This window comes from Schistocerca gregaria, chromosome 1, assembly GCF_023897955.1.
Source record: "Schistocerca gregaria isolate iqSchGreg1 chromosome 1, iqSchGreg1.2, whole genome shotgun sequence".
In the NCBI taxonomy this organism is placed as follows: Eukaryota; Metazoa; Arthropoda; class Insecta; order Orthoptera; family Acrididae; genus Schistocerca; species Schistocerca gregaria.
The window spans coordinates 772,513,047-772,523,725 of record NC_064920.1 but is presented as its reverse complement, the minus strand read 5'-3'; the positions used below and the strand labels follow the sequence as shown (position 1 = coordinate 772,523,725).

At 44.3% G+C, this 10,679-nt stretch overlaps 1 non-coding gene across 1 annotated transcript; it reads left to right on the top strand.

Annotated features, from left to right (window-relative positions):
• Positions 1–321: 321 nt before the first annotated feature.
• On the top strand, positions 322–395 carry Trnaa-ugc (transfer RNA alanine (anticodon UGC)). The gene has a single exon. It is a non-coding gene; the product is annotated as a tRNA-Ala (tRNA).
• The last annotated feature ends 10,284 nt before the right edge of the window (positions 396–10,679 follow it).

Below are 10,679 nucleotides of genomic sequence, written 5' to 3'. Positions count from 1 at the left end.
GTCAACGAGGACAGATGAAAATGTGTGCCCCGACCAGGACTTGAACCTGGGATCTCCTGATTACAGTATACGCATTGCTCGCGGCGCGTTGCCGATTCCCATAAGAGTTCTGGCACTGTTTGTGCATTCGCATAGAAGAAGAAGATGGTCAATTGGCCGGTGAACCTTAACTATATATATGCTACGATGATACCTGTTCTTTCGGACATGGAGTATAATGGACGGGGCACTACGTATGTAGTGCGGGACAATACGTTGAGAATGTGGGTTTCGTGGGAGGCGTGCCAGAGATAAGTCCCTGCAGTCGAACTATCCTCTGTGTCCTCGGTGGCTCAGATGGATAGAGCGTCTGCCATGCAAGCAGTAGATCCCGGGTTCGAGTCCCGGTCGGGGCACACACTTTCATTTGTCCCCCTTGTCTTATGTCAACGCCTGTAAGCAGCTAAGGGTTTTAATTCCATTGTAAATACAAATAACATACATTATTTGCGGTGATATGCTTCAGTAGCAAAATTAAAGAGAATAAAGAAATGGAGAAAAATTAGTAGAATATATGAGGCCCGGTGAAGTACACCATACTTTCGTCAGCCGTAGATGTAGAGACAGATAACCGATGTCAGCTACATTAAGGATCAACAGAAATAGCTCAATCTGACATAAACTGACAGGTAGGCAAATAAGAACTGCAGAAGACAACGCTTTCAAACGATGCACAAAACAACTACGAACTAAGAAAAAATGACTGAGATCGTAATAACTAGAGGACAGATAGACATTTAGATAAAAGGGGGAAGTAACGCAGTGAACGTGAATCAAAATATTTAGTCTTGATAAGGAGTTTAAAATTTGATATTAAGAGTATAGAACCTTAGAAGTACATCGCAAAACATTTTTCATTCGATACTGCTCTGTTTAAGAAAAATAACGCAACGATCCTTCGGACATGTACACATATCCGGAGGAATAAGCACTGCGACTACTACAGCCTTTATAAAATAAGTGAAATGTATTCACAGTTGCGAATAAGAACAACCATCAGCTGTATAAGAGAACGACAGTAAAAATTTGTGGTGGAACGGGATACGAACCTGGATATCCCGCATTATGCGCGCGGTCGCTTAATTGCTGTCCGAAGGACCGTTGCTCGTTGTTCTCAACAATACAGGCACTGCAATATCACGTTTATAGTATGACAAACTGTAGATGACGTCACTGAGGCTCGAGGTACATGGTTCGATACGGGTGGCAACAGAGATTTTCATCGTCCATAATTGGTAGGAACGTGGATGATAGAGAGAGAAAGAGAGAGAGAGAGAGAGAGAGAGAGAGAGAGAGAGAGAGAGAGAGAGAGAGAGAGAGCAAACAGTTGCTGTTGCTCCACTGTGTACCAACGTATTGATGGTTCAAAAATGGTTCAAATGGCTCTGAGCACTATGGGACTTAACATCTGTGGTCAGCAGTCCTCTAGAACTTAGAACTACTTAAACCTAACTAACCTAAGGACATCACACACATCCATGCCCGAGGCAGGATTCGAACCTGCGACCGTAGTAGTCGCACGGTTCCGGACTGAGCGCCTAGAACCGCTAGACCACCGCGGCCGGCACCAACGTATTGAGTCAAATTTTGTTCTTCCCACTAGTGTCTCATGGATATGGCAAAATACACTACTGGCCATTAAAATTGCTACGCCAAGATGAAATGCAGATGATAAATGGGTGTTCGTTGCACAAATATATTATACTAGAACTGATATGTGATTTCATTTTCACGCAGCTTGGATGCATAGATCCGGAGAAATCAGTACCTCTGGCCGTAATAATGGCCTTGATACGCCAGAGCACTGAGTCAAACAGAGCTTGGATGGTGTGTACAGGTACAGCTGCCCATCCAGCTTCAACACGATTCCACAGTTCATCAAGAGTTGTGACTGGCGTATTGTGACGAGCCAGTTGCTCGGCCACCATTGACCACACGCTATAAATTGGTGAGAGATCTGGAGAATGTGCTGGCCAGGGCAGCAGTCGAATATTTTCTGTATCCAGAAAGGCCCGCAGAGGACCTGCAACACGTGATCGTGCATTATCTTGCTGAAATGTAGGGTTTCGCGGGGATCGAATGACGGGTAGAGCCACGGGTCGTAAAACATTTGAAATGTAACGTCCACTGTTCAAAGTGCCGTCAATGCGAACAAGAGGTGACCGAGGCGTGCAATCAGTGGCACCCCATACCATCACACCGAGTGATACGCCAGTACGGCGATGACAAATACACGCTTCCAATGTGCGTTCACCGCGATGTCGCCAAAAACGGATGCGACCATCATGATGCTGTAAACAGAACCTGTATTCATCCGAAAAAATGTCGTTTTGCCATTCGTGCACCCAGATTCGTCGTTGAGTAAACCATTGCAGGCGCTCCTGTCTGTGATGCAGCGTCAAGAGTAACCGCAGCCATGGTCTCCGAGCTAATAGTCCATGCAGCTGCAAACGTCGTCGAACTATTCGTGCACATGGTTGTTGTCTTGCGAACGTCCCCATCTGTTGACTCAGGGATCGAGACGTGGCTGCACGATCCGTTACAGCCATGCGGATAAGATGCCTGTCATCTCGACTGCTAGTGATACGAGGCCGTTGGGATCCAGCACGGCGTTCCGTATTACCCTCCTGAACCTACCGATTCCATGTTCTGCTATCAGTCATTGGATCTCGACCAAAGCGAGCAGCAATGTCACGATACGATAAACCGTAATCGCGATAGGCTATAATCCTTCCTTTATCAAAGTCGGGAACGTGATGGTACGCATTTCTCCTCCTTACACGAGGCATCACTACAACGTTTCACCAATCAACGCCGGTCAACTGCTGTTTGTGTATGAGAAATCGGTTGGAAACTTTCCTCATGTCAGCACGTTGTAGGTGTCGCCACCGGCGCCAACCTTATGTGAATGCTCTGAAAAGGTACTGATGAGCATATCACAGAATCTGCTTCCTGTCGGTTAAATTTCGCGTCTGTAGCACGTCATCTTCATGGTGTAGCAATTTTAATGGCCAGTAGCGTACGTCAGATAAAAAAGGATGAGAGGGTGTGACGCCGTCGACAGCGAGCCATGCGTCGGACGGGCTCATCAGGACCTGCGGCCCGCTGAGTGCCGTTAGGGCGGCGTACCCGGAGTGTCACTGGCTGGTCGCACTCTCTCCGAGCTATCTCTCTTCGTCATCACTAGCAATCTCGACTCTGCACTCTACACTCGCTTATCGGGGGTCACCTACACTTAACAGTTACTCTGCAGAGACAACACTGTTATTTCATGAAGGAAAAGGAGAAAGCGCACGAAAAACGGACCCGTTTCCACTCAGACGCTTGAGCCTGTTCTTCGGTGTTTCTCAGTTAACGCAACACAATACATTCTCACTTGACACCGAACAGCAAATTATGTAAATACATCTGCGCATATAAACCCACGTTCACAGACATACGGTTTACATAAAGACCACAAAAACTTTCCAAAGGTAAATTTTAGTGACATCCAAATGAAATAAAGTTCCAAAAAATATATTCAAAATAAAACAAAATCACTATGCAGCAAACCATCAGCTGTCACGGGGGATAAAATGGTAGACACATCAATTAAAAATTCATAACACCTGGAAGCATTAAAATACACTATCTGATCAAAAGTATTCGGACACACCCAAAAACATATGTTTTTCAAATTAGGTGCATTGTGGTGCCGCCTACTGCCAGGTACTCCATATCAGCGGCCCTCCGCGGAATTCACGGACTTCGAACGTGGTCAGGTGATTAGGTGTCACTTGTGTCATACGTCTGTACGCGAGATCTCCACCTCCTAAACATCCCTAGGCACACTGTTTCCATGTGATAGTGAGGTGGAAACGCGATGGGGCACGTACAGCACAAAAGCGTACAGGCCGACTTCGTCTGTTGTCAGTCAGAGACCGACGACAGTTGAAGAGGGTCGTAATGTGTAATAGGCAGACATCTATCCAGACCGTCACACAGGAATTCCAAACTGCATCAGGATCCACTGCAAGTAGTAAAACAAGCGGGACGTGAGAAAACTTGGATTTCATGGTCGAGCGGCTGCGCTAAAGCCACACGTCACGCCGGTAAATGCCAAACGACACTTGGTGTAAGAAGCGTAAATACTAGGCGATTGAATAGTGGAAAAACGTTATGTGGAGTGACGAATCACAATGTGGCGACCAGATGATAGGGTGTGGGTGTGTAGGGCCAACACTAAAATTCGAAGGCGGTGGCGTTATGGTTTGGTCGCGTTTACCATGGAGGGGGCTTGCACCCCTTGTTGTTTTGCGTGGCACTATCACAGCACAGGCCTACACTGATGTTTTAAGCACCTTCTTGCTTCCCACTGTTGAATAGCAATTCGGGGATGGCGATTGCATCTTTCAACACGATCGAGCACCTGTTCATAATGCACGGCCTGTAGCGGAGTGGTTACACGACAATAACATCCCTACAATGGACTGTTCTGCACAGAGTCCTGACCTGAATCCTATAAAACACCTTTGGGATGTTTTGGAACGCCGACTTCGTGCCAGGCCTCACCGACCGACATCATTCCCCTCGTCAGTGCAGCACACCATGAATAATGGGCTGCCATTCCCCAGGAAACCTTACAGCACCTGACTGAACGTATGAATGCGAGAATGGAAGCTGTCATCAAGGCAAAGGGTAGGCCAACACCACATTGAATTCCAGCGTTACCGATGGAGGGCGCCACAAAATAGTATGTCATTTTCAGCCAGGTGTTCGGATACTTTTGATCACGTGGCGTAAGTAATTTAACAAGTACTGCAGATCCTAATGCAGCTAGAAATTATTTTGAAGTCACCAATTTGTAAAAACAATAATGTTATTCACAACGTAAAATCTTATAGTAAGACACCACAGCTGAAGTCTTGAAAATAACCAGCATCTGAGATACACAAAAGATGCCAGGAAGTTTTACAATCATCGTTGGCTTCTCATACCATGCAATGTCGATGTTTCTCCTTCCTCTTTACACCACTGACACACTGGGGTATCTCAGATGACAGCACATGGCATCACATAGAGAACCACATGCACAAAATCAAAACCTATGCCGACGGTAACGCTCCAATCCGCAACTTAACTAGCGTGATTTAAGAGTCAAATTTAAACAGTACTTACCCGCATGTATCTAACGCCCCACGTCACCGCTGGAAACAGCTGTAGTCGTGAACTGCGAGCCGATTCGAACGTAGCACATGTTAAAAGACCGCATTCTTCTCATGCAATGTTCGCCACTTTTATTGTGACGTTTGTCGACAAACGGAGTGGAAAGGAAATAAGGTTTAAATTGGGGTTCGTTACACTTTCTCCTATTCTTTGTGCATACCGAACACCCAGCTATGTCAACTACTACATTTCTTATTGTATAGCAGATTGTGGTCGTAATAGATTGGCGCCCCGTCTTCGCTCGGTAAACTCACTTTGAGGCACCACAAGTGAAATAAAAAACGTGTTAATGTAACTGTGTAACGTATACTAACAGATTCACAAGTAGTTTATTAACGGTAAGAATATTATGTGTTGACTTGTTCTTCAAGTTTTATTACGAAGAACAAAACTATTTATTCTCTATTCTTATTAGTCTACTATCCAATCACCTGTATTCGTTTGTTTTGACTACTGGCCATCGATTTCAGAGTGCAAAGGGGTTTAAAGACAGGGTTGTGTCGCAGAGGAGACAGTGGTGATGTCTTTTTATGTTACGAACAAAACCGTCTAGATAATGATGTCTTTAACTATTTTGATTGGTTTCTGCCCGGATTAGTCCATATTCAGATTTGAATCTAAAATAAAGAGAAATAAAAACATTCGTTATTCCCATTCATTTAAGCTGTGTATTATAATATACACCGAAGCGTCAAAGAAACTGGTATGTACACAGGCAGAATACGGCGCTACGGTCGTCACCGCCTATATAACACAGCAAGTGTCTGGCGCAGTTTTTAGCTCGCTTACTGCTTCGACAATGGGAGCTTATCAAGATTTAAGTGAGTTGGAACGTCGTGTTGTAGTCGGAGCTGCTACGGTCGCAGGTTCGAATCCTGCCTCGGGCATGAATGTGTGTGATGTCCTTAGGTTAGTTAGGTTTAATTAGTTCTAAGTTCTAGGCGACTGATGACCACAGATGTCAAGTCGCATAGTGCTCAGAGCCATTTGAACCATTTGTAGTAGGAGCACGAGCGATGGCATACAACATCTCCGAGGTAGCGATGAAGTGGGTATTTTCCCGTACGACAATTTCATATCAAATCTCCAACTTCGCTGCGGCCAGGAAAAGATCTTGCAAGAACGGGACGGACGACGACTGAAGAGAACCGTTCAACTGGCAGAAGTCCAAAAGTGCGACATCTCACACGTCCAGAATTGCTACAGAGTGGCTCCAGGAACACTCTTCTGAGTTTAAACACTTCCGCTGGCCACCAAACTCCCCATACGTGAACATTGTTGAACATATCTGGGATGCCTTGTAGCGTCCAGAAGAGATTTCCACCTCCTCATACTCTTGCGGATTTATGGACAGCCGTGCAGGATTCATGGCGTCAATTCCCTCCAGCTCTACTTCAGACATTAGTCGAGTCCACGCCACGTCGTGTCGCGACACTTCTGCTTCCTCGAGGGGGCCGTACACGATATTGTGCAGGTATACCAGTTTCTTTGGCTCTTGTTGTTGACGCACTACATCAATGACCCTGCGGGCAATATTAATAACAACCTTCGATTTCTCTCAGGTGATGTAGTTATTTACAACAAAGTATACTGTCCTAAACAAGCTGCGCAAACATTCAGTCAGACCTTCGTAAGTCATTAAAGTGATGCAAAGATTGGCAACTTGCTTTAAATATTGAAAAATGTAAAGTTGTGCGCTCTAGGAAACTAAAAAATGTAGTGTCGTATGACTAAAGTATCACTGAGCCACAGCTAGAATCGGTCAATTGATAAGGATAACTGGGGGTAACACTCTGAAGGGACTTGACATGGAACGATCGCAAGGGTTCAGTTGTGGGTAAAGAAGATGACAGACTTCGGTTTACTGGTAGAACATAAGGAAATGCAATCAGTGTACGAAGGAGATTGCGTACAAATCACTGATCCGACCATTTCTAGAATATTGCTAAAGTGTGAAGGTCACGTGGCAAGTAGGACTAACAGGAGATATTAAACGAAAAAGGGAAAGGCAGCAATATTCATAACAGCTTTGTATGACCTGCATGAGAGAGTCACTGAAATGTTGAAAGAAACGAAATGGAAGACTCTTGAAGATAGACATAAACAAAGTGATGACTTTAGAAATGTACCCCCCCCCCCCCCCACATACCGCTCCAATAAGAATCAGGACGACAAGATTGTATTAATTTCTGCACGCACGGAGGCATTTAAGTGGTAGTTGTTCGCTTGACCTACTTACCTAGAGCGAAGTCCACGATACCCACCTAAACATTGTTAACTACCAAACGAAAGAGAGCAACCAATAATTTCATGCACAATTCCATTAACATTGCTTGATGTATACCAAGTCGCTACACCAAATAAGCGTACTTGTCATACTTCTTAAAACAAGAAAAATTTTTAAAAAGTTACATACGAACCAAAATCCTTTCTCACACACACAAATTTACACTAGCACAAGAAAAGGCAAAAGACCGCCAGGGAAAACCTGAGAATACATTCCAAAAGACTGACATACATTAGAATTTTACGTTAGGTACTGAAATATATATAAGAGTCGAGGGACATGAAAGGGAAGCAGTGGTTGGGAAGGGAGTGAGACAGGGTTGTAGCCTCTCCCCGATGTTATTCAATCTGTATATTGAGCAAGCAGTGAAGGAAACGAAAGAAAAGTTCGGAATAGGTATTAAAATCCATGGAGAAGAAATAAAAACTTTGAGGTTCGCCGATGACATTGTAATTCTGTCAGAGACAGCAAAGGACTTGGAAGAGCAGTTGAACGGAATGGATAGTGTCTTGAAAGGGGGATATAAGATGAACATCAACAAAAGCAAACCGAGGATAATGGAATGTAGTCGAATTAAGTCGGGTGATGTTGAGGGTATTAGATTAGGAAATGAGACAGTTAAAGTAGTAAAGGAGTTTTGCTATTTGGGGAGCAAAATAACTGATGATGGTCGAAGTAGAGAGGATATAAAATGTAGAGTGGCAATGGCAAGGAAAGCGTTTCTGAAGAAGAGAAATTTGTTAACATCGAGTACAGATTTAAGTGTCAGGAAGACATTTCTGAAAGTATTTGTATGGAGTGTAGCCATGTATGGAAGTGAAACATGGACGATAAATAGTTTGGACAAGAAGAGAATAGAAGCTTTCGAAATGTGGTGCTAAGACGAATGCTGAAGATTAGATGGGTAGGTCACATAACTAATGAGGAGATATTGAATAGGATTGGGGAGAAGAGAAGTTTGTGGCACAACTTGACCAGAAGAAGGGATCGGTTGGTAGGACATGTTCTGAGGCATCAAGGGATCACCAATTTAATTGGAGGGCAGCGTGGAGGGTAAAAATCGTAGAGGGAGACCAAGAGATGACTACACTACGCAGATTCAGAAGGATGTAGGTTGCAGTGGGTACTGGAAGATGAAGAGGCTTGCACAGGATAGAGTAGCATGGAGAGCTGCATGAAACCAGTCTCAGGACTGAAGACCACAACAACAACAACTGAAATATAAATAAGAAGTTCAGCTATTAATATAAATCTAAAAAGTTTTGGGAAGAATACATGAAATACGGGATAGCAGTTGGCAACAGGTGGTGTTGACTGATTAGACAAGATGGCGGAACAAGTGATTCAAATGGTGCAAATGGTACTGAGCACTATGGAACTTCAAACATCTGAGGTCATCAGTCCCCTAGAACTTAGAACTACTTAAACCTAACAAAACTAAGGACATCATACATATCCGTGCTCGAGGTAGGATTCGAACCAGCGATCGTAGCGGTCGTGCGGTTTTAGACTGAAGCGCCTAGAACCGCTCGGCCACAGTGGCCGGAGTGGAACAAATGAAGTAATACCATTCAATAAACTTTTGTAAAGTTTAAATGGTAGAGGATTCTGTCGATCCACCACCTCGGAAATCGGGACATTCTGAAAAAAAAAGAAAAAGACAGTTTTAGAAATGTTCATTTTATACGGAATTTCTGCCCATGATCGACCACGCTGTCACATTCCAGTCTGACCTACATTGCAGGTTATACTACAGACCAGTCACCACACCCAATTCTCTCCCAGTTGTCTTCGCCAACTTAGAGCCAAATTATACCTTTACAGCCTGACCTAGACCTCAGGCTACGTTACGGATCAGTCCCACACCACCTCCACTTTTCTGCCTTGATAGGACACATACTTACCGAAAGATGCAGTACATCCGTTGACTTGCGACACTAGTTCGTGTATAATCTACAAGATACGCTACTGAAATTCGTTTCCAACTTTCCTGCGGTCAAAATAATACTCAAGATCAGCCAAGAAGTCACCATTAAATAAAAAAAGAGAAAGAAAACGAGCCACATCCATCACAACCAGAAATCTCAAAACCCCAACATCCCTGTATCTCAAGCCACCCACCAAAAACCACTCACTGAGCAACTAGGGCCCTTTTCGAACGCAAAACACTAACTAAAATAAAATTAGCACACATTATATCACATACTCCTTCGAAACAAACAAGAGTAAAACAAAAAGAAGCAGCAGCTATAGTCAACATAATGTATTTGCCACAAACATCGCACTATACAAATTCGGCAAGCAAGCCATCAGTTCAAAAACTTCATGGTGCTGGCTATACCATGTCCTATACCGACTTTCAACGAACGACTGTTGAATTTCTTTGCCATACCCATGACAACTGCTAGGAATTCCAAACCACAAAACAAAGCACTCCCCACTGCCTACTTTCAAATGAAAGTGCTCAATCACGAATAACAACATGGGGGACGAATTTCGCAACACAGAAATTCAACACATCAGAGAGCGCCACCACGTACTACCAAACGCCCTCGTCTAACACACCGTATTTTAAACACGCTGCCCGGTGGTGACGTCACGTAACACAACACACGGCGTCACGAGGAAAAGCCGAGGTGCAGTACCGCACGTTGCGGGCGAAGAAGTCCGCCCCCCCCCCCCCCCCACCCCCCACCCTCGAAAAAAACTAATTCAGTAAATCAATGCCCTATATTACTAAATGGTTCAAATGGCTCTGAGTACTATGGGACTTAACATCTTTGGTCATCAGTTCCCTAGAACTTAGAACTACTTAAACCTAACTAACCTAAGGACATCACACACATCCATGCCCGAGGCAGGATTCGAACCTGCGACCGTAGCAGTCGCGCGGTTCCGGACTGAGCGCCGAGAACCGCTAGACCACCGCGGCCAGCCCCTATATTACTCAGTGTTAGTTTAGAAAGGTGCTATAGGAAGCATTAGTTAATAAAGTTACAGGGAGAGGAAACAAATTTTCTTAATTAGGCCAAATTAAGCAACAATGTTCACAAATGCTACTTATTATTTTTAAACAGACGGTAATAAACAAGTACTTGTTCTTTGTGAGAGACGGCTTCCCTCCGCTGTACCTCATGGTTGCATTCCA